The sequence below is a fragment of the Bos mutus genome, chromosome 2 (genome assembly GCF_027580195.1).
Source record: "Bos mutus isolate GX-2022 chromosome 2, NWIPB_WYAK_1.1, whole genome shotgun sequence".
NCBI classification, from domain to species: domain Eukaryota; kingdom Metazoa; phylum Chordata; class Mammalia; order Artiodactyla; family Bovidae; genus Bos; species Bos mutus.
The window spans coordinates 130,538,420-130,561,905 of NC_091618.1; positions in this window are offsets into that span (position 1 = coordinate 130,538,420).

The following is a 23,486-nucleotide window of genomic DNA, read 5'->3' on the forward strand; positions in this document are numbered from 1 at the left end:
AAGATCTTTTTTGTATAGTTCTTCTGCGTATTCTTGCCACCTCTTCTTAATATCTTCTAGTTATGTCAGGTCCATACTGTTTCTGTTCTTTATTGTGCCCAACTTTGCATGAAATGTCCACTTGGTATCTCTAATTTTCTTGAAGAGATCTCTAGTCTTTCCCATTCTATTGTTTTCCTCTGTTTCTTTGCACTGATCACTTAAGAAGACTTTCTTATCTCTCCTTGCTATTCTTTGGAACTCTGCATTCCAAAGGGTATATCTTTGCTTTTCTCCTTTACCTTAGCTTCTCTTCTTTTCCTGAGATTTTACTTGCCCTGTATATATCTAGGTTTGTGTGTGAGAGAAGTTTGCAACATGGAAATACCAGTGGGAAGGAACAAAAAAATCCCCAAGAAAATCCTACTCTGGGCAGCTATAAAACAGAAATCTTTTAGCTGTATGCTGTAGGCAGAATTCCAAGATATCACCCCAGATTTCCTACCAGTGATGCTTTGACCTGGAACTAGAAATATCACTTTACCTCTGTGATTAGGCTCTGTTCTATGCTATGGTTGATCTTAAGACATGGAGATTATACAGGTGATCCTGATGCGTCTTTTAAAAGTCAAGAATTTTTTCTGGGTTGTGGTAGAAGAGAAAGTCAGAGGGATCCAACACGGGGGAGGATCTCTTTTGCTCCGACAGGGGTCCTAAGACGTGGCAAGGACATGAGAATGGCCTCTAGGAGCTTAGCCTGGTCCCCAGTGATGGCTAGCAAGGCGATGGGGATCACAGTCTTAGAACTGCAAAGAAGTGAATTCTGTCAACAATGGGAAGGAGTTGGGAGCAGGTCTTTCGGTACTTGAACCTCTAAGTGGAAATAATAACTTGCTCACATCTTGATTTTAGCCTTCTGACCTACAGGACTCTTGATTCAGAGAAACTACGAAATAATAAATGTATGCTCTTTTAAACCACTAAGTTATTGGTAACTTGCCTGTTCTTGAGACAGAACACTATGAAAAAGCCATGCCCCAGTGGTGCTGCAGTGATGGAGCTGGGTGGCAAAATGCTGACTATATTAGCTTCCTGTTGCTGCTATAACAAATCACGACAATTTTGGTGGCTTAAGAAAACACAAATGTATTATCTTACAGTTTTGGAGATCAGAAAGCCGAATGCATCTAAAACCAAGGTGTCCACCGAGCTGCATTCTGTCTGCAGAGTCTGTTTCCTTGTTTTTCCTCCCCAGTTTTTAGGTTTCCTACATGGTTTGGCTCATTGCCCTTTCCTCCATCTTTAAAGCAAAGCACTCCAACCCTGTGATCACATCTCCCCTCCTTTTTTTGACCCTTTTATCTTACTCTTATAAAGACACATGTGGTTACATTGGGCCTACCTGAAAATCCAATATAATCAAGATCCTTAATCACATTTGCAGTCTCTTTTACCATGGGAACATATAAGAATATATTAGAATGTAATAAGAATATATTTTCCATATAAAAAGATATTCCATATAAGAATAAGGGAACATGTTCACAGGGTCTGAGGATTAGAATGAGCAATAGTTCTGTAGAAGCCACATAAACTGAATTTGAACCACAGTTCACAAACATAGGCTAGGATATGCATTCTGAATATAAACAGGTTAACTAAATACTAAACTAGGAAATGTACATAAGAACCGGAGTCTTATAATACTGGGTTGGCCAAAAATTCCTTCAGGTTGTTCAATACCATGTTACAAAAATTTCAAATGAATTTTTTGGCCACCCTAATAAAAAATGCTCAGGATATAGTCCAAACTTACTCATCATATTAGGAACATTTCAACTCAAGTAAGAAAAGACAATCAAGAGTTACCAACACCAAGATGACACAGATGTTGGAATTATTGGACAGGAATTTTAAAGCAGTTATTAAATGTTCTAATAAGCTATCACGCATGCTCCTGAATCAAGTGGGGGAAAAAAAAAAAAAACCTTAGAAAATATTTATATAAGATATAAAGAAGAACCAACTGGGAATTTTATAATTTAAAAATATAAAAACTGAAATAAAAACACATTGGTGGGTGTTTTGATAGTACCCAGGGTTTAATTTACCAAGGTAACTGAGTGAGGATATGGAGAGGTCAGTGCTATTGAAAGAAGAGTTTATTTAAGGGACATGTCGTGCCATGCAGGGCTAGATGAAAAAGTGCCAGCATGGACACAAGCCATTTTGGCTTCCAAAAGAAGGAAGGAGCAGGCAAGTTTGAGCAATCTTAAGACTGGATAGTTGTGTGTGTGTGTTTTAATTTATTTTAATAAATAAAATTTATTTTATTGTAAAACAGGTCATCTGTTTCACATACAGTAATATATATGTTTCAATGCTATTCTCTCAAATCATCCCACCCTCGCCTTTTCCCACAGACTCCAAAAGTCTGTTCTTTACATCTGTATCCATTTTGCTGTCTCACATATAGGGTCATCGTTACCATCTTTCTAAATTCCATATATATGCATTAACATACTGTATTGGTGTTTCTCTTTCTGGCTTACTTCACTCCATATAACAGGCTCCAGTTTCATCCACCTCATTAGAGCTGAGCCAAATGCATTCTTTTTTATAGCTGAGTAATATTCCATTGTGTATATGTACCACAACTTTCTTATCCATTCATCTGCCAGTGGACATCTATGTTGCTCCGTGTCCTAGCTATTGTAAATAGTGGAACATTGGGATACTTGTGTCTCTTTCAGTTCTGGTTTCCTTGGTGTGTATGCCCAGCCAGTGGGATTGCTGGGTCGTACGGCAGTTCTATTCCCAGCTTTTTAAGGAATCTCCACACTGTTCTCCATAGTGGCTGTAAGGACTGGAGAGTTTTCATAGCCACTGGCTCACAGTGGTGGTCTCTGCTTGTCTAGTACTTGGCCCAGGGGTGCTGATTTAGGGCAGGGGAAATACTGGCTTGATGTGTGAATGTTAGGTGAGAAAGGTTGTTGGGATATGGGCTCTGGAGTGGTTGGTTTGCAATATGAAAAGCACATGAAGGAGTGTCATTTGCTCTCTGAAGGAATTAGTTAGCTCTGGGAGGGCCAGTCTCTCTCTGGTCAGCAAGGGCCCCAAAATGTGAAAGCAATGTAAAGTATAAAAAATAAAAAACATAATTAAAACAATGGCTCAATAGTGAAATGGGGTGCCAGAAGTATCAGTGAACTTAGAGCAATAGAAATGATAAATATGAGCACCAGAAAGAAAAGAGATTTTTAGTAAAATGAATAGATCCCCCGGACTTGTGGGATAGTAACAGAAGATCTGACATTCACATTATCAAAGTTTCCAAAGAAGAAACAGGATACTGAGCAGAAAAACATTTGAAAAAACAGTGGCTCAAATTTGGTGAAAGACATAAGCTTCCAGATTCAGAAAACTGAGTGAACCCTAAATAGAATACATTTTAAGGCCTTCACACCCAGATACATCATAATCAAACTTCTGAAAACGTAGGACAAAGGAAAACTTTTGTAAAGCTGCCACAGCTAGAGAGAAACAATGGATTACTAAGAAATAATGATTCAAACGACAGCAGATTTCTCCTCAGAAACTTGAAGGACAGTCGAAGGAAGAGGTAAAGATTTTTCAAGTCCTGAAAGAAAAGCACTGTCAGCCCAGAATTCTTTACCAAGTAAAATGTATCCCTCAGGAAGGAAGGTGAAGGAACTGTAAGAGAATCTGTTAGCAGCACACCTGCTCCACAAGAATGGCTAAATGAACTTCAGACAGAAAGGAGACGGCAGTGAGAGGACCCCCGGAACATCACCTATCGAAAACACGCAGTGGGGTCACATGGATTGCATTTTGGACGACACTCTCAACGTGACAAAACTGCAGTGATTGGAGGATTGATCAGTGGTTTCAAAGCCTTAGGACTGGAAGAGGGTGTGATTATTGAGGTGGTTTTTCAAGTGTAACACGAAGAAGTTCCTTTCTTGTTATCGGGACAGTTCTGGATTCTGATTGTGGCAACGGTTATAGAAATCCACAAATGTGGTAACACTTCAAATTTTACCCCCTAAAAAGAGTGTATGTGAATAAAGACTGGTAAAACCAAATAAGGTCTGTATGTAAGTAAACAGCATTGAGCCACTGTGAATTTTCTGGATTTGACATGTTACTATGGTTATAGGAGATACTATCACTGGGGCGATATTAGTTACCCAGAAACTCTTTGCAATATTTTCTGCAACTGCTTGTCTTAAACATTTCCAAAATAAATTGTTAGAATGACAATATAGGACATATTTTAGTTTTTAAACAATTTAATAATTTATAAAGGTAGCCTCCTACCTTTATAGGTAGGAAAGCAAGGTTGAAGAAAATCAGCTGAACTGGAAGTTGGTGTAAGAAAGATTTTGGATCAGTGAGATCATTCTGGGCACACCCCCTCCAATCTACACAGGCTTATGTGCATATGCGTGTGCGCACGCACACACACACACACACACACACAGACACACTTAGAGCCACTCAGATTTCAGTATTTCTCCGTTGCTTCTAGTATTCTCTTTGCAGCCACCTAGGAGTTTTCTTGCTTAGCATTAGGAAAGATCTCTCCGGAGATTGTCCCTCTCTTCCTGTTGGTGATCTGACCCATTTAACTCCTCCCTCATCTCCTAACCTTTTTAAAGTCTATAATTAAAAAAAAAAAAAAAAAAAAAAATTGGCTGTGCCTTGCAGCTTGTGGGAATCTTAGTTCCCTGACTGAAGATCAAATGCAGGACGTCTGCAGTAAAAGCAGGGAGTGGAGTTCTAACCCCCGGACCACCAGGGAAGTCCCTGACGTCTTTATAATTCTTGTCCCCATAAAATTCTAGCCTCCATTTCTAACAGTAATACTGCCGGCAGCCTGTTTAACATCCCAGCATTACTGCCACCTGATTAGATATGAGTGAGACAGCACACACTGAAGGCTGACTCAGCAGTAAGTGATGTCAGACAGAGGAGGCAGCCAGAGGTGCTCAGTCTTACTGTCACATGTGCTTTGGAAGGCTGGGGAGCATGACTCCAGGAAGGTCTGAGGAGCCACAGCAGGTAAGTAGAGAGTTGGAAGAAAGGCAAGGAGTGGTGAGAAGTCATCCCATTTATGACAGCATGGTGTGCTTAGTCCCTACGGTCGTGTCCAACTCTGTGACCCCATGGACTGCAGCCCGCCAGGCTCCTCTGTCCATGGGGATGCTCCAGGCAAGAATACTGGAGTGGGTGGCCATGCCCTCCTCCAGGGGATCTTCCCGATCCAGGGATCAAACCCAGGTCTCCCACATTGTAGGTGGATTCTTTACCATCTGAGCCACATTATCCAGCTCAAATCCTTCAATGATCATTCACGTTGGGACTGAGAAAGGAGAAGAGCATTCAAGAAGGAACAGAAGGAAGAGAAACCTTCTTACAACCAAAGACTCTATTCCCGTCTTTTTCTGGGGCTAGAGGGAAACAGGGTCACGGATGGTAGACCCAGGTCTGAGGCTGCTGGGAGAGGGAACAGGGAGAGTTCAGTAAGTGCTGATGACTCTGTGGATCCAGTCTGTATAGCGAGAAACCTTGGTGTAGTAGCCAACGTCACCTCTCAGAACACACCCTTCTGACCAGGATAAGATCCCCTGGAGCTGATTTTGGCACAGGATTGGGGCAGCAAGTACTTCCTGTTATAAAGAGGAGAGATGGGTCAGGCACAGTAGCCAGAACAAAGATAACCTCGTACCCAGTGCCCATCTGAGGAGCCCAGACAGAAAGATTCAGGTGATGAGGGTTGGGAGAAATGTCTGGTGGCCATCTGGGACCCAAGCCATCACTCACCCGAGGCTACATCAGCAGAAGCCATAGAGAAAGGAAACACTCAGGTGTCTCCACACTCACATTCATGTTCATTCAGGATTGGTTCTTCCTGGACCGCATTTACCTTGATCTCTTCTTGGATGTAAACAGGAAACTGGATTGTGTTGAAGGAGCTATGTGGACCCCCGAACAGTGTCCCAGAACAAACTTGGGAGGGCCCAAGGGGAAAGAATTACCTTACATGTGTGTTTGCTCTCCAGAGACAATCCTGCACAGAACATGTTCTCTGTGATCTTAACAGGCATTTTTCCTATAGGGGAAGCTTCACAATGTTCATTAGGGAAGCAAGAGACAGTCTGGTTTATCTTGACATCAGGCTTTGGCTCTGAGCACGTGCACACGCAGGATGAGGGCGGGGTGGAGAGAGAGACCGGGTTTATTTTTCTTTGGTCCTTCACACATTCATCTCCCTCTCTTCTCTCCTCCCCTCCCTCTTATCTGTAATTAACCTCTCTGTCATTCAACGAAAGAAAAAATAAATTGAAAGGGAACCAGAGAAGAAAACAGATGAAACGAGAAAGCCAGCATCTGGTTCCGGTGCTGGACACTGCGTGCCTTGGACTTGGGTGTGCACGGCTTTACTTGTGAATTCTGTCAGTTTCTAAAGGAGGAGCCACATTCAGCATCACCAGCAGGATGACCCTCAACCCCTTCCTCACCCATACACGCCCCCACCCTTCACCTGCATCTGAATGATAAATGAGTCAAGAATACAGGATTCCAGAGACCTCCAGCCATCCATAGTCATGTTACCCCTTATAAGACAAGGTCTATCCTATGACCAATTTTGGCCTCAATTTCCACATTCATAAAATTAGAAGTTAAGATGTATAAGTTCTCAGGACCCTAACAGCTCTCTTGATCTCTAATAATTCAATGATACGACAACCCTCACAGAGTGGGCAGTCAAGGAGCACTAAGAGTCCGTCTTGAGGGTCACTCACCAGAATTCTGCCATGACCAGCCCCAGCCAAAAACAGCGCAGTCGTCCATCCTGTTGGTCGTGGGGCTGGGCAGAGCTGCCAGTTTTACCTGGTCGTTGAGCTTTAGGGGGCGTGTCAGCTTGATGAGCACTATGTCATGCTCGGCAGAATCCTGTTTGAAACTTGGATGTGGGATAATAAGCATGGGTCTTAAGCCCTCCATCCTTTTTTGGAAACGCTCATCTGAAATAGCAATCTCCATCTCAAGAAATCTGGAACAGGCCATGAAGGATAAGCAGAGGAAATAGATGTTATTCTATTGTTCATCTTGCATCATCCTACTGGGGAATCTAACTCATAACCACCAGGATCTATTTCCTGCCTCCTTCCAACCACTTCTTAGGTTTGAGAGTTCCCCCATGCGAGTCTCTTCAGGGTTGAGCCACCCCAGCGACTAAGAGCGGGGCATGTCTCTCACTCTAGGACCCCATCACTCACGGTAAGAAGCAGTGTGCTGCGGTGAGAACCCACTGTTTGTGGATCAGGGTCCCCAGACAGGTGTCCTTTTCTGAGTTCAGGAAGACCAAACAGGTTGATTCATTTTGGACGTTCTCCTGATAGAATTGCTCGACTGAGTCTGCCTGTTCTGCTGGTGGTGTTCCGGGCGTTGTTGCTGCTGTCGGATGGGGAGAGGAAGGCAGAATCTTAGAGGCAGGGGCACACTTTCCAGAGGATGGGAGTCTGGAATGTTTTGTGTGGAAGTGCTTTGAAATGGTCCGTCTGTTTTTGGTGTATCAGGAACTGTTAAACTATTTTAGAACCTTCTGTTAATTTTCCCCTGGACCCCCCTCTGTGTTTGTGTCCTCCCTCTCAGTCACACTTCCTCTCCCTTCCTTTCTTCCTTCTTCTCCTCAAACATCCTTCTTAGCTATATAGCAAAATCACATTTTTTTTTTTTTTTGGTGCCAATATCCACCCTCTATTGCGTAAAGTCTCATCTCAGTCTGAATCTTCTCTTGTGGTCATGGAGCCAGAGGAAAAGTCAGTGGAATCCAGTTACCTCTGAGAGTTCTAGGAAACTACCAATCCCTGGAGTCCTGAGCTCTTAACCTTCTGATGATCACTTGTGAAAGTCGCTCAGTTGTGTCCAACTCTTTGCGACCCCATGGACTATACAGTCCATGGAATTCTCCAGGCCAGAATACTGGAGTGGGTAGCCTTTCCCTTCTCCAGGGTGTCTTCCCAACCCAGGGATTAAACTCAGGTCTCCTGCATTGCAAGCGGATTCTTTCCCAGCTGAGCTACCCCTGTTATCTATACCCATTTCCTACTCTTTCTTCCAATATGAACTTTTCAAAATTTTAAGCCAAAATAGGAATCTGCACTCACCAGCCACTGTCAGAATAGTGAAGACTAGAAGGAAGCCATTCATGTCTGCTGTCTCCACACCCTCTTCCAGCAAGAAGACCTGGGAAGGGAGTGAATTACCAACCAGCCTGAGGCTCAGGAAGCTTTGCAAGGGGAGAAATTACACAAAGGGGTGGGGAGGTTCAAGGGAGCAAGTGACTCTGAACTAAGAGAGGATGGCATCAGAGGGAAGAAAGACAGTCCCTGTCTCTCTAGAGAGACGTTGCCCATACTCCACTGCAGTATGGGCAATTTATCCAACGTGAGATGTCTGACCCCCAGAGGGAGGTGCTGTAAGCCAAGAACTTTGCTCTCCTTTATTGGAAAAGAGAAATCTCAGCTGGCCAGTCCTGTCTGCCCTCATCTACTGGTGATACTTCAGCTCTCTGTTGCCCTTAGGTTTACTCACCGGTCCTCAGTCAGCGTGGCTGATCGCTTCCTCTCTGTGTGACATTTACCAGCACTTAACTTAAAAATAAACTCCCTCCTCTGTGAGGTGCAGGCCCCCTTCACCTAGCCCGCCGAGCCCTCTCACATGTCACACTGATCCTTGTCATGTGAGGACCTTTGCCCTCGTGTCACACTGGCCCTACCCCCCTGTCATCCTCTCCTCATGTCACACTGTCCTCATCTCCTGAAATCACAGGCTTTTAGGCCTCTTGCTTTGGCTCCCACACACACCTGAGCATCTACCATCAGTAACCTGCAGGCACCTACTTCTGCCCTGATCTGAATACCTTCTTCTCCTGTCAAATGCCCCTTGACTTCCTTCCTCAAAGGTCATCTATACACACCCTGGCTGGCAAGCAAGCACTGGCTCCTCCTCCAGCATTTAGTCAAATGGTGGTCCTGACTCTTGAATGTATCCCTCTGATTGGCTGTGAATGTTTAGCTGTGCTTTCTGAGTTGGTGGCTCAGAGGATAAAGTGTCTGCCTGCAATGCAGGAGACCCGGGTTCGATCACTGGGTTGAGAAGATCCCCTGGAAAAGGAAATGGCAACCCACTTCAGTATTCTTGCCTGGAGAATCCCATGGACAGAGGAGCCTGGCGGGCTACAGTCCACGGGGTCGCAGAGTTGGACACGACTGAGTGACTTCACTTTCACTTTTCACTTTTCTGAGTTCATAGTGGTCCTGACTCTTGAATGCATTCCTCTGATTGGCTGTGAATGTTTAGCTGTGCTTCCTGAGTTCATAGCCATAAGTGAGGTTTCCCACTCACTCTCTGATCTGGCCGCACCACTAACCACACTGAGGAACACTGCCTCTCTGCTCTCTATCTGCGCTGATTCTTGTCTGATACTCACTGAGCTCCACTTGTTCAGACTGGATTTTAAGAGCTCTCAGATTCCAATTTGAGTCCACTCCTCCAATCCCTTCAACCCTCAACCTAGAATATTAGTTGGAAAGACTGATGCTGAAGATGAAGCTCCAGAGTATTGGAGAAGAGCCAACTCATTGGAAAAGGCCCTGATACTGGGAAAGATTGAAGGCAGAAGGAGAAGGGGATGATGAGATGGTTGGATGGCATCACGGAATCAATGAATATGAATTTTAGCAAGCTCTGGGAGATAGTGAAGGACAGGGAAGTCTGGTGTGCTGCAGGTCATGGGGTCACAAAGAGTCGAACATGACCGAGGGACTGATCAACAATCACCTCCAATCCCCGAACGGTTTCCTGGAGCATTCTTTTTCTTTTTCCTCTATTTTGGACTTTCTACTATAGGCCAGCCAGTTTCCTCAGTGCTTTTTCCTTTGGCCATTACTGAGCATGCTTCCTTGCATTCTTTGGCTCATTGTACAGACATATTTGGGGGCAGTTACTTTACCTACTCTTTGTCAGGGGATCTGCCCCTGCCCAAAACCCCCGCTGCATGGCTCAAGATTGGATGTCAGAAGGCCAGAAACCGAATCCTTAGAGGTCCACCTGGGTCAAAGTAGCTCTGCTTTGGTGCCCAATCCTGGTTCTTCCTAACCTGGGTCTGACACTTGCACACTCATAGCTCATCCTGCCAGACCCTCACATACTTCTGGAAGGTCTCAGACTCAAGCAACTCTACTTACCTGGTATATAACACCTTGACGTCCTTAAGGACAGGATTTATATCTGATTTAACAATGTGCCTCCAGACCCTAGCACGGTACCTGGCACCACACAGATTTTACACACACACACACACACAACTTTTTTAGATGAATGAGTGAATACCACTTTTTATTTATCTTTTGACTTAACGCCCTCAACAGCCTGCAACACTGACCTGACTCCAGGGAATCTATGCTCTCTGACTTGATTTAGGCCATTGCCCTGTGAGTTGTATTGGGAACAGTATTCCCAGATCATGGTCTTTGATTAAACCACCGATGAGGTACTGGACATCATTGACTTGAGATTTAATCTTTTCTTCTTTTAAAAGTTTAATTGAAGTATAATGACATACAGTAACTACACGTTTCAAGCGTAAAATTTGGTAAATTAATGAGCATATTCCCAAAAGATTCCTTCTGTCCCTTTGTAATGCCTTCTTTTGTCCCTCTCAACCACCACCTTTTCACCAGGCAACTACTAATCTGGTTTCTGTCACTATAGGTTCAGTTACACTTTCTAGAATTTTAGATAAATCACGCAGTATGTTTTCTTTTTTTAAAATCTGGCTACTTTCACTCAGCATAATTAATTTGAGATTCATAGATGCTATTGTGTAACTATAGAATTCATTTATTCTCACTGCTGAGTGATATTCCATTGTATTGGTATACCAAAATTTGCTAATTTATTTACCCATTGATGAACATTTGGGTTGTTTCCAGTTTGGGGCTGCTACAAATAAAACTTGCGTGAAATCACTATACATGTATGTCTTTATGTAGATATATGCTTCCTTTTCTCTTGGGTAAATAACTAGAGGTGGAAAGGGCTGGATTATGTATAGTAGGTGATGGTTTAACTTTTAAAGGAATGGCCAAATTATTTTCCAAAGTATTTTACATTCTCACCAGAAGTGTATGAGAGTTCCAGTTCCTCTATATCATCACAAACACTTGATGTGCTCAGTCTTTTAAAAAAGTTTTTTTAATTGAGATATAATTGACAGATAACATTGTATTCGTTTTACATATACAGTGTGCTCAGTCTTTTAATTTCAGCTATCCTCATAACTGTGAAATAGTGTTTCATTTTTGTTCTAATTTGCAATTCCCTAATGACTAATGATGATGAACATCCTTACACGAACTTGTCATTCATGTATCTTTTTTCGATAGTATGTTCAAATCCACTAAAAATTCGATTCTTATAATTGAGATGTGAAGGTTTTAAAAAATATCTTCTAGATGGGAATCCTTCAATACTTCCAGAAGCTGGAGAAATGGACTCCTTCCTCCAGGTCCATCCACATGCCTCGTCCCTAGAATCAATTATTTTCAATTTCCTAATCTTTCTCTTTCCAAACTCCAAAGTAAGCAGCCACAGTCTTCATCACTGACATGTGTCCCATATATATTTTTATTTCAGCTGCTTTTCTTTCCACACAAGGTAGATGACCAGGTATACCACAGATCTCTTTCTTTCACTACTGTCTTCTAGGGCCATGTTTGAATGGGGTTATAATGTAGCAGTCCATTTCTGACTTTACACATACCAGGCAGACCCATCTGTATACCAAGCACAGGTTTTTCCTTTTCCAAGAGCTTGTCATAAGGGAAGGCAGGGAATCTCCCTGCCTCCCACCCCTAAAACGAGCATACGTGTAAACGGAGGAAGGGGCAACAGTGCCATGGTGGCGGGTGGCACAGGCATCTGAGCCATCTGCTCATGCAGCTTCCTTGTCCTCTGGCCCTGCCCAGGACCGATCCTACATGTATCCCTTCTGTCCTGCTAGAATTCTGCCGGGGCCCACATGACATTATGATTCAGTGGAGTTGATAGAACACACCTTATGATGAACAATTCTGGTGTCATCGTCGCTGGATATTCCAAGATCCGTTCTCTGTCTCTACCAGGGCATGGTAGCACATTAGGGACTACTTTCTGAATGGTCTCTGCTGCAGATGGCGTAACATTGTTCCAGAACTCTACAGTCTATGTGGTATTCTCTTACTAGGGCCACAAAATTTCTTTCCCCATCACAGATATCTCTAATAGCATAGTTCTGCTAGGCTATAAGATTCAAGGAGCAGGACTCCTCGCACCATAACCTGAGACTTCTTCGGAGCTTTTTCCTATCCTGGACCCCACTCAGGAAATGGTTCAATGCAGTATTTCCAAGTGTTGGAGACGCCAACTCCAGAACCGCAAGAGCCCACTGGGTACGACGCTTCTTCTCAGTGCTGGGGTGTCTGGCGTGTCCCTGTCCCCTGAACAGTGATAAGGAGAACCGCTGAATCTGATGTATCTTTTACCCTCTAGAGCACATGCTTCTTGACAAGGCCTCTAACATTCTCACCACAGCTTAATCACTTGTTCTGATTAACCTGATGGAGTAGTTATGTTTCTCTCTTTGAAATTATACATCAGGTTAAAACAATAAATGTTTATTATCTCACAGTTTTTGTAGGTCAAGAATTCAAGAGTGGTGTACTTGAGTGATTCTGGCTCAAGGTCTCCCGTAAGGTTACAGGCAAGATGCTGAGTCATCTGAAGGCTTGACTGGGCTAGAGGATATGCTTTTATTTAATACAATGGCTCACTTAAATGGCATTTGGCAGCAGGACTTAGTTCCTTTGCACATGAATCTCTCTGTAGGGCTACTTCAGAGTCCTTATCACACGGAACCTGACTTCTCTCATAGCAGGTGACCCAAGAGAGAGAGCAAGGAACGGAGCTGGATGTCTCAGAAGTCACACATCATCACGCTGCACCACTTTATTTGTTAGTCACTAAGTCCAGTCCACACTCAAGGGAAGAGAAATTAAGCTCCACCTCTTGAAGGAAGAGACACCAAAGGATTTGTGGGCATACTTGCAAACCACCACGCGTGGTATCTCTACTATAGTGGATCTCTGTGATGATATGCAGGATATCCAGGTGGTCCAGGTTTCTTAGGGCTCTCTCATGACTGAAGGAAAAAGAAAACGCCTGCATTATTAATGGGCATCTGTTACCTTTTCTTGTGCTCTGCTGTCCTTAGTCCTGCTCAGTTGTGTCCGACTCTTTGTGACCCTGTATACTGTAGCCCACCAGGCTCCTCTGTCCATGGGGATTCTCCAGGCAAGAATACTGAAGTGGGTTGCCATGCCCTCCTCCAGGGTATCTTGCCAATCCAGGGATCAGACCCAGGTCTCCCACATTGCAAGCAGATTCTTTACCGTCTGAGCCACCAGGGAAGCCCAAGAATACTGGAGTGGGTAGTCTATCCTTTCTCCAGGGAGTCTTGCCAACCTAGGAATTAAAGTGGGGTGTCCTGTATTGCAGCCAGATCCTTTACCAGCTGAGCTACCAGGGAAGCCCCCCTTTTCTTGGGGGGTGGAAATGAAATGAAGGCATTTGCAAGTCAACACGAGGTACACGAGGCCATATTAATGTGTTCCAGCAGAGATATTACATCTGGCATAGCAACTGTAACTAGGGCAACTATTCGGTTGAGTTTAGTGTTCTCCAGGATCAGACAGTTTTGTCAGGGCAAGACTGGTGAATTAAATGGGGATAAATGAGGAATATCATCCTATATTCTTCAGATCTTAAAGGGTAGCACTAATCTTTGCCACTTTCCCCAAGATGTGATACCGTTTTTAATTTACTATCTCAGTGAGGGAGCAAATGTTAGATATTTCACTTGGTCTTCCCAACTAATACAGCTTTTATCCCATAGTACAAGGGATCTCGTACTGGAGGTTCTGCCAGTTACCAAGCACGTCCATTCCAACTACACATGCGGGACCCAGAGAAATGAACTCTTCCATGGCATTTATCACCATCTAACCTAGCACATATCACACTTACTCATTTTTATTTATCGTCTATCTTCCCAATGGATATAATTTCTGCAAGGGAAGGCTCTTTTGCTTTTTTAAAAACTGATACATTTCCAGTGCCTACATCGTGCCTAATATGTCACAGAAACTTTATAGTTCTAGCACGTAGCAGACAGTCTGTAAATATTTGCTGGGTGAAAGAATAGTGACTCTCAATATGAGTTTATTTTTTGCTATTCTTATAATTGCTCCTAAGATTTTCCCATCTCTTCCAGTAAGAATGAATCCAAATGTGAAGTGTTCACTTTGGAGCAAATTAGGGAAAGGCTCCTACAGGAGGACCAGAGATGACCACTGGCCCCTCAACGGTCCCTTGGAACAGTGCATGTGTTGGTGATGAACTGAAAGGTGGGAGACGGGCCGTGAAGGACACCAAGGTTCTCAGGACCTTCTATATCTCTCTTCCCCAGTGTGGGTTGAAGTATACATATTTAATGTCCCATGTTTTCCCATGGTAATTATTGGTGTTTTGAGAGCCTCTTAAAATGGAATTTCTTGTTTTTAAAGAATTGAATTAGTCGTAAAATTTTAAATACTTTCAGGCTTTCTTTTGAAAACTTGGAAGACCTGCCTATTGCCATTTTTTCTGATGTTTAGAATTAGAGACTCATTTCAGATGGGGCATATACTTTTGTATTTTATCACAGTTCTCATCACTCCTTTTGTCTCTTTGATACTAAGGTTAAATGACTGTTGTCATTCATCAGTATATGAATAGGATCATTTTTCTTAAAGAAGAAAGTGACATAGTCTTATATCCAAGTCCATATAAAAACTGGGGAAAATGAAATGTAGACAAGGAGAAGTATACATTTCAAGGAAAATGGAAGAATGTTTGTAGGAGGTAAGAGAGCACAAAGATCACTCCTGAGCATTTACCACATAACATGCAAACAGGTGGGAACACAGCATGCAATTCAAGGTACAGGGGGCTAGTGTCTGCAGTCCTTCTTAGTCCAATAAGAGACAATAAATAGTATATTCTCCTTAATTTGTAAGGTATTTCATTGTTTTTAAAAGAAAACCTATAATTCCCATTATTATGCACTGCTGCTAAGTCTCTTCAGTTGTGTCCGACTCTGTGCGACCACATAGACGGCAGCCCACCAGGCTCCCCCGTCCCTGAGATTCTCCAGGCAAGAACACTGGAGTGGGTTGCCATTTCCTTCTCCAATGCATGGAAGTGAAAAGTGAAAGTGGACTCTTAGCGACCCCATGGACTGCAGCCCACCAGGCTCCTCCATCCATGGGATTTTCCAGGCAAGAGTACTGGAGTGGGGTGCCATTGCCTTCTCCGATCATTATGCACAGCAATTTTTAATTTCTTTTCTTTCCATGTCGATATCAACCCCCCAAGATCTGTACTGTCTCACTCCAACTCCCAAATTTTGCCCTTTGGAAATGGAACTACAGAGGGAATTCAGTGCTAGTTCATATGCTTAATAACGGTAGCTTCCTTATTTACATAAAGAAAAGTTTTGCTATTCTAGTTCAAAAGAGAGTTAATCTCACCCAAGGACCTTTATTTTCTTCAATTCTAATATGGGGGGGAGGGCGGGTTCAGTTCAGTCGCTCAGTCGTGTCTTTGCAACTCTTTGCGACCCATGAATCGCAGCACGACAGGCCTCCCTGTCCATCACCAACTCCCGGAGTCCACGCAAACCCATGTCCATCGAGTCGGTGATGCCATCCAACCATCTCGTCCTCTGTCGTCCCCTTCTCCTCCTGCCCCCAATCCCTCCCAGCATCACAGTCTTTTCCAATGAGTCAACTCTTTGCATCAGGTGGCCAAAGTATTGGGAACTTCAGCTTCAACATCAGTCCTACCAATGAACACTTAGGACTGATCTCCTTTAGAATGGACTGGTTGGATCTCCTTGCAGGTCAAGGGACTCTCAAGAGTCTTCTCCAACACCACAGTTCAAAATACATGACCACTGGAAAAACCATAGCCTTGACTAGACAGACCTTTGTTGACAAAGTAATGTCTCTGCTTTTTAATATGCTATCTAGGTTGGTCATAACTTTCCTTCCAAGGAGTAAGTGTCTTTTAATTTCATGGCTGCAATCACCATCTGCAGTGATTTTGGAGCCCAGAAAAATAAAGTCAGCCACTGTTTCTACTGTTTCCCCATCTATTTGCCATGAAGTGATGGGACCGGATGCCATGATCTTACTTTTCTGAATGTTGAGCTTTCAGCCAACTTTTTCACTCTCCTCTTTCACCTTCATCAAGAGGCTCTTTAGTTCTTCTTCACTTTCTGCCATAAGGGTGGTGTCATCTGCATATCTGAGATTATTGATATTTCTCCTGGCAATCTTAATTCCAGCTTGTGCTTCCTCCAGCCCAGCGTTTCTCATGATGTACTCTGCATATAAGTTAAATAAACAGGGTGACAATATACAGCCTTGATGTACTCCTTTTCCTATCTGGAACCAGTTCCTTGTTCCATGTCCAGTTCTAACTGTTGCTTCCTGACCTGCATGCAGGTTTCTCAAGACAGCTTGCCTGGTGGCTCAGATGGGGGGCAGGTAGGAAGGGATTTATCCTTCTAGTTGCTTTTTAGTTGATGGTTTTAGGATCCAATAACCGTAATTGCAACAATAAAATTAAATTTCAGGTTAATAGTTTGAATTCTGAGATGTTTTTAGCTAGAAAATATGCATGATGACTAGAAAAATGTAACAACATCAGGTAAAATTATTTAGATGTTTTATTAAAAGGCCAAACACAAATCTATCATAATACGGGCATTTAGCTAAGCTTAAATAGTAATTAGATTATGGTGCATAGGTGTCAAACTCTTGTAAGGAAACAAGAGTGTTCTTATATCTATCTGAATATGTCTTTCTCCTTCTATCACTTTTTCCATTTTCATTTAAATCAATTTTAAAGATAAAGGAGTCACTGAGCCCAATATTCACTGATAGCCAAGCAGCAGCTTTTGGGTGTGAACCAGACTGGGGATGACTCACTGGAAGCCAAATGTTCGTATGGAAAGCTCCCCCTAAAATGGCATGAAAGCAAATATTTATAAACATGTTACAAAAGCATTGTGGAACCCTTGGGAGGAGGGGTTAAAATATTGCCACACATTCCTAATTACACCATTTTGATAAAACACTGCTTTGCTACAATGGAGGCTGGCCCAAGCCTTACGCCTTTCAGACACAAGGTTGCTATAATTGGTGTGACTGTCCTGACTCACAGTACTTCTTATTTTGAAATATGGTTCTATTTTGATAACCTCAGCCCAATCTGTATTTTGAATGCGTTAAAAAATTCATATGCTACTTGTGAAAATGTTCAGTTTCCTATAGATAGGTCTCTCAGTTGCAATCTACCCAGGGGTCGCAAGAAAGGAGTGATTAAAAATGGAAACGTATTTCTTGTTGAGCAAATATTTACCTCAAATTGTATATTTAAATTCTACACCATGATGTTGACTGTTGTATTAAATGCCCTTGTCCACCCTCTCAAACAAATTAAAAAAAATTGTTTTTATTCTGATAGATATTTTTGGTACATACCAGTTTCCTGTTACACTTAGGCCCTAGAACCCATGACTCAGACGACCTGGGTCCGTGGGAAGTCAGCTCCTGTTAGAAAAGCTCTGAAGAGAAGGCGATGGAAGTGGTGGAAGCGTGGTGCTTTTCTGTCTAGTCCTGATTTGAAAAGGAACCAAGGAATGAAGAGGCGATCAGGCCAAGAGGCCAGTCCTCCTGCAAAGCCCAACTACCTGCCCTTTCCCAAGGCCCCTACTAGGGTTCCTAGGTCTGTTGGCACATTTCAAAAAGGACATTGAGTCAGCCAGCCATGACAGTTGAACTCACCGAACTTAGTGAAGTGAAAGTCCCTCAGTCGTGTCCAGCTGTTTGCGACCCCATGGACTCTACAGTCCATGGAATTCTCCAGGCCTGAATACTGGAGTGGGTAGCCTTTCCCTTCCCCAGGGGACCATCCCAACCCAGGGAGCAAACCCAGATCTCCCACATTGCAGGCGGATTCCTTACCAGCTGAGCCACAAGGGAAGCCCACTGAAGTTAGCAGCAGCAATTTTTTTAGAATTTTGTCTTGTTTATGGGTCAAAAACTCAGTCTATATAACAAAAGGAAGTCTATCAGAGAAGGAATAAATAAATAAAGCTGTAGTATTAAAGTGAAAAAAAAAAAAACCACTCTGTCTTGTATCCAAGAAATCAATAACAACTCCTTTCAATTATACCTGTGTTGTATATGTTAATAAGGTGACTCTTGGTAGGCATGATTTAATCAGTCATAACCATGTATGGAACCGCCATCAAATTCCCTAAATGATAAAGTTCAGGGAGCTCCCTGATGAGTGAACCCATTAATTCCCTAAATGATAAAGCTCAGGGAGCTCCCTGAAGAGTGAGCACATTGAGGTGCTGGGAGGGTGGTATTCCTAGAGGGCTCTGTGCCATCACCCCCCTGAGACAATCCTAGACCTTGTCTGGTACACTTCTTCCAATTGGTTGTTCCTGAGTTGTCTCCTTTTTCATAAACTGGTCGTAGCAAGTCAACCATTTATGATTTCTGTAAGCTGTTCAAACAAATTATGAAACCTGAGGGGGAGGCAATGGGAACGCTCGATTTATAGCCTGTCAGTCAGAAGTATAGATGCCCTGGGACTTGAGACGGTTGTCTAAAGAGGGTATAGTCTTGTAGGAATGAGTCCTTAACCTGTGGGGTCTGCACTGACCGGTCGCTACTGTCAGAACTAAACTGTGGGGCACCTCGTTGATATCTGGAGGGTTGGAAAATTGGCTAGTGTGAGGGAAAAAACCCACAGATTTGGTGTCAGAAGTATTGTTAGCAAAAAACAGTTCACTGTGCTTTTATGATTTCAGTAAGCTAGAATATGTATCAGGTTTGCCAAATCCATATGAAAAAACATACATGTAGGTTCTAGTCTACTGGGTAGATCAGACAAGACTCAGCTGACTCACAGATACGTGGAAATAGATCAAACAAGTAGCATGTGTTTGAAAGGAACACTTTAGTTAGACAAGGAGTGGGGATTTTTTGACAATCGTTTTGAATGTGAGTCAGAGTGTAGGTTTGAGTGGGTGAGCATGTGGGTGGATACATCTGTGGGTGTCAGAAAGAGACAGCCACGGATAGATGGCTGCAGTTCCCTAGCTAGTAAAATGACTATAATAGTAAGATAAATTTAAAAGCATAGAGCTCCACGGAGCCCTTTAAAATAGTTTTAGACACATGATGTCTACAGACAGGCTTATTTAAAATACCAATTGCTTCCCACAAAGACTTTAAATTACTCCCTCCTTACACAATACCAGACAATTTTCATTTACCACTTACTTGAAATTTGGTAATTATCACAAATTACCCTAACTTACATTGCTAGTAGTCCAAACCATTTAAAAACGGGAAAATTGAGATAATTGGGCTGCATTTCTTATCTAGAAAGTGACCTTCAGCTGTTCACAGACCAAGAAATGATAGCAAATAACTTCCACAGAAATAGGAGCTAAAGAAGAAGGATTTTATTTATTTACAGCTGTGACAAGATGGTTTCTGATATACTTATCTGCATGAAATAAACAGGTGATACAAGAAGTAAAAAGACATGGAATAGGCAATGTGATTTCTTGCCTGCTTTTACTGGAGAATAATAATAATGGTGAAGTGAAATCTATGCACAGAGACTTCATTTAACAAAAAATTCACAGATGTTCACTGGGGCAATTCCATGATGACGTTTCTAGATCCTGGCAAGTGTGAATCTATGGGCAAGTCCACAACTCACAAAAGCTGCAAAGAACATCACTGGAGACTAAAGGAAATAATCCCAGAATGACAGAGATGATGGATCAACAGGCACAGGATAGGTAGCCACTCGGTACACAGCTCCCATATCAGAGCCTCTGTGATGTGCCTCCCTGCGGTGCTTGCCTGTAGAATGACACCCTGCATCTGCCCTCAAGGCACTAGCTCATAGGCACTGTTTGTGCCAGGTCAACGGAGGAAACCATAACTAATTCTTCATTCATCAACAGTGATTTTTTTTCAAAACCAAAACCTTTTCCTAATTATAAAAATAATGCATGATCATTATTAACAAATTCAGGTAGAAGAGAAAAGCAGCATTCAATGAGTTTTGGAGAATTCATTTAAAGTCATTAGATACCAAAGGAGTATAAAGGGTCTGTGCTTCATCTCATACTCCTTCTTTGTAAACTCACTTCTCCACTCCTTGCCACGCATCACTTTTCATGATTAATTAATGGAGAGCAAGTGATACAACATACTTGCCTAGCAGGGCAATCTGTCTATATACTATTATTGTTTCTCACATAATGGAAGCATAATACACATTTATTTCATACTGTACTTCAGGCCTGGAAACATCCAAAACTATATCTGCCTCTTATTCGCATTAATATCACTCCTGCACTCACAAGAAGGGAGCACTCACCTCTCTCTGCTCTAAAGTCCTGATTCTTTACCCTTAGAGCCGAGCTAGGAAGTCAAATTCCACGTAAGCAGTCTGAGAATGATGAGTGGTGGCTTTGAGTCTCCTTGAGGTTCAGAACCTTTAATGCAGAGGGTGAACAGATACAGAATGTGTGAGCCTCCTGTATGTCAGGACAAGACAGGCTAACATTGCAGTTACCCAATTAATCTGAAATCCCAGTGGCTTAACCCAAGAAAGATTTAATTCTTGCTCTTGTTACATACCCATTGCAGATGGGAAGGCCGTCTTATTCAAAGACCAGGATGATGGAGTTTCTGCCATCTTGTGGCTGCAACAGCTCCTTGGTCCCTGTAGAAAGAGAGAGAAGGGATTCTCAGTGGGCTTTCCACTGCCTCTGCCCAGAAGGACTGCCTGTGGCTTCTGCTCACATTTCATTGGCCATAGCTAATCACATGGTCTTCCAAACTTCAAAGGAGCTGAGGAATTTGGAGAACAGATGAAATGATTAGCTAAAACTGTCTCTCACCTAAACTGTCCCACACTTAAACCTAAGTGTACGTTTTTGACACAGGCTGACATTATCCAAAATCAAGTAAGTGATATCTACTTATGTCAGTTTTCTACTCCTTTTGACATGAATATTTGAGAGTGAGAAGAAGGTAAGGAAGAATATATTGTACACATAAACAGTTTTTTATATATATAAGATAATTACTGTATACATAATAGCATTTTATTTTCTATAACAGGTATTCGAGAAGGAAGATGATGATTGTGAAAGAGAAAACCATTGCCAAACCCTCATTTTTAGCCACTAATTCCAATTTGGGTTAACTGAAAGCAGCAGCAAGCTTGGATTCGTAAGGGTGGACTAATTTCTGCAACAATTAGTTATCTCTGATCTTTGGAATTCCGGAAAATTTTTTTCTTTTGTGTATCTGAATTTTTTAATTTTCCTATAATTTCCCTGGTTAAGACAACGGAATTTATTATTGCATATGTGACAGTTCTGTGTAGGTGTTTGATGAGTGGCCTTCCAGTGATTCTATTTCTAGAATTTTATCCTGGGAAAATAAACAGCTAATATAAACATTTGGCCACCTCATGCGAAGAGTTGACTCATTGGAAAAGACTCTGATGCTGGGTGGGATTGGGGGCAGAAGGAGAAGGGGACGACAGAGGATGAGATGGTTGGATGGCATCACTGACTTGATGGACATGAGTCTGAGTGAACTCTGGGAGTTGGTGATGGACAGGGAGGCCTGGCATGCTGCGATCCATGGGGTCGCAAAGAGTCGGACACGACTGAGCAACTGAACTGAACTGAACTGAATATAAACAAATGCATGCACAAGTGTATTTATTATAGTATGGGGCTTCCAAGGTGGCTCAGACAGTAAAGAATCTGCCTGCAATGCAGGAGACCCGGTTCAATCTCTGGGTCAGGAAGATTCTCTGGAGAAGGGATTGACAACCCACTCCAGTATTCTTGCCTGGAGAAATCCACGGACAGAGGAGCCTGGGGGGCTATATAGTCCATGGGATCACAATGAGTTGGACACGACTCGACTAACACACACACTTGTTAATAAGGGGAAACACTTTCATGACACTTCATACCTCCAGCAATTGAAGGTAAATTAATAATGGTAATTCTAATAAAATATCATGAATGATGCCATAGATGTCTTCAGTAATGATGAACAATGTTCGTTATACATTAAGTTAAAATGAAAAGTGAAAGTAAAATTAATCAGTTGCCTCCAACTCTTTGTGACCCCTGCAGTGTAGCCCATCAGGCTCCTCTGTCCATGGAATTCTCCAGGCAAAAATACTGGAGTGGATTGCCAATTCCCCCTCCAAGGGATCTTCCCAACCCAGGGGGTGAACCCAGATCTCCTGCATTGCAGGCAGATTCTTTACCAGCTGAGTCACCAGGAAGCCCTTAAGTAAAAATACCTGTTTATAAATCTCTATGTCTAGAATATTCTCATTTGTATTTTTGGCTTCCCTGGTGGCTCAGTGGTAAAGAACCCGCCTGCCAATGCAGAAGATGCAGGTTCAATCCCTGGGTCAGGAAGATCCCCAAAGAAGGAAATGGCAACCCACTACAGTATTCTTATCTGCAAAATCCCATGGACAGAGGAGTCTGATGGGCTAGAGTTCACGGGGTTGAAAAGAGTTGGATACAACTTAGCGAATTAAAACAACAGCAACAACAAATACATGTATATACACATACACACAATATATATATCAAATAAAATGAGAATATTCTAGACATAGAATGTTTGTATATATATAATTTTTGCTTAAAGTGATGTTTTTCTTAAAAAAAAAAAGAAATTTATTTTTTATTTTAAAGCAAAAAAAGAAAACGCTTGATGTTTAAAACAAAAACTCAAGAGTTTTAATCCATAGACATCTCAAAGGAAAAACAGAATACCACCTGGTTACCCACACTGGCTCTATCTTCCGGACAGCCCCTGCTGGAGCACCTTGATGGAGCCCCAGCCATCGTGGTGCAGATGGGTGGGTGGAGGGGGTGGGGAGCCAAGTTCTTGGTAGGCCCTTGTCTCAGTGCCCGGCTTGAGCTAACTGCAGAGCCCATACATAGCTGCTGCTCTTCATTCCTTACCTCCCTCACTCTGACAATGGTCTGCTTTCTTTCCTCTGAGTAGGAAACCTGCAGAGGCAGCTGGCTTGGGATATTTTGTGTAGGCATGTGAGTTATATGTAAATCACATGCCCAGACACTAAGAATCGTTTCTCAGATGGCGCAAGTCAGGAATATTTGCCTTGAGTTTGTGTTACACCTAAAAGAGAGCACATACTTCTGATATTTCTCTTAATTT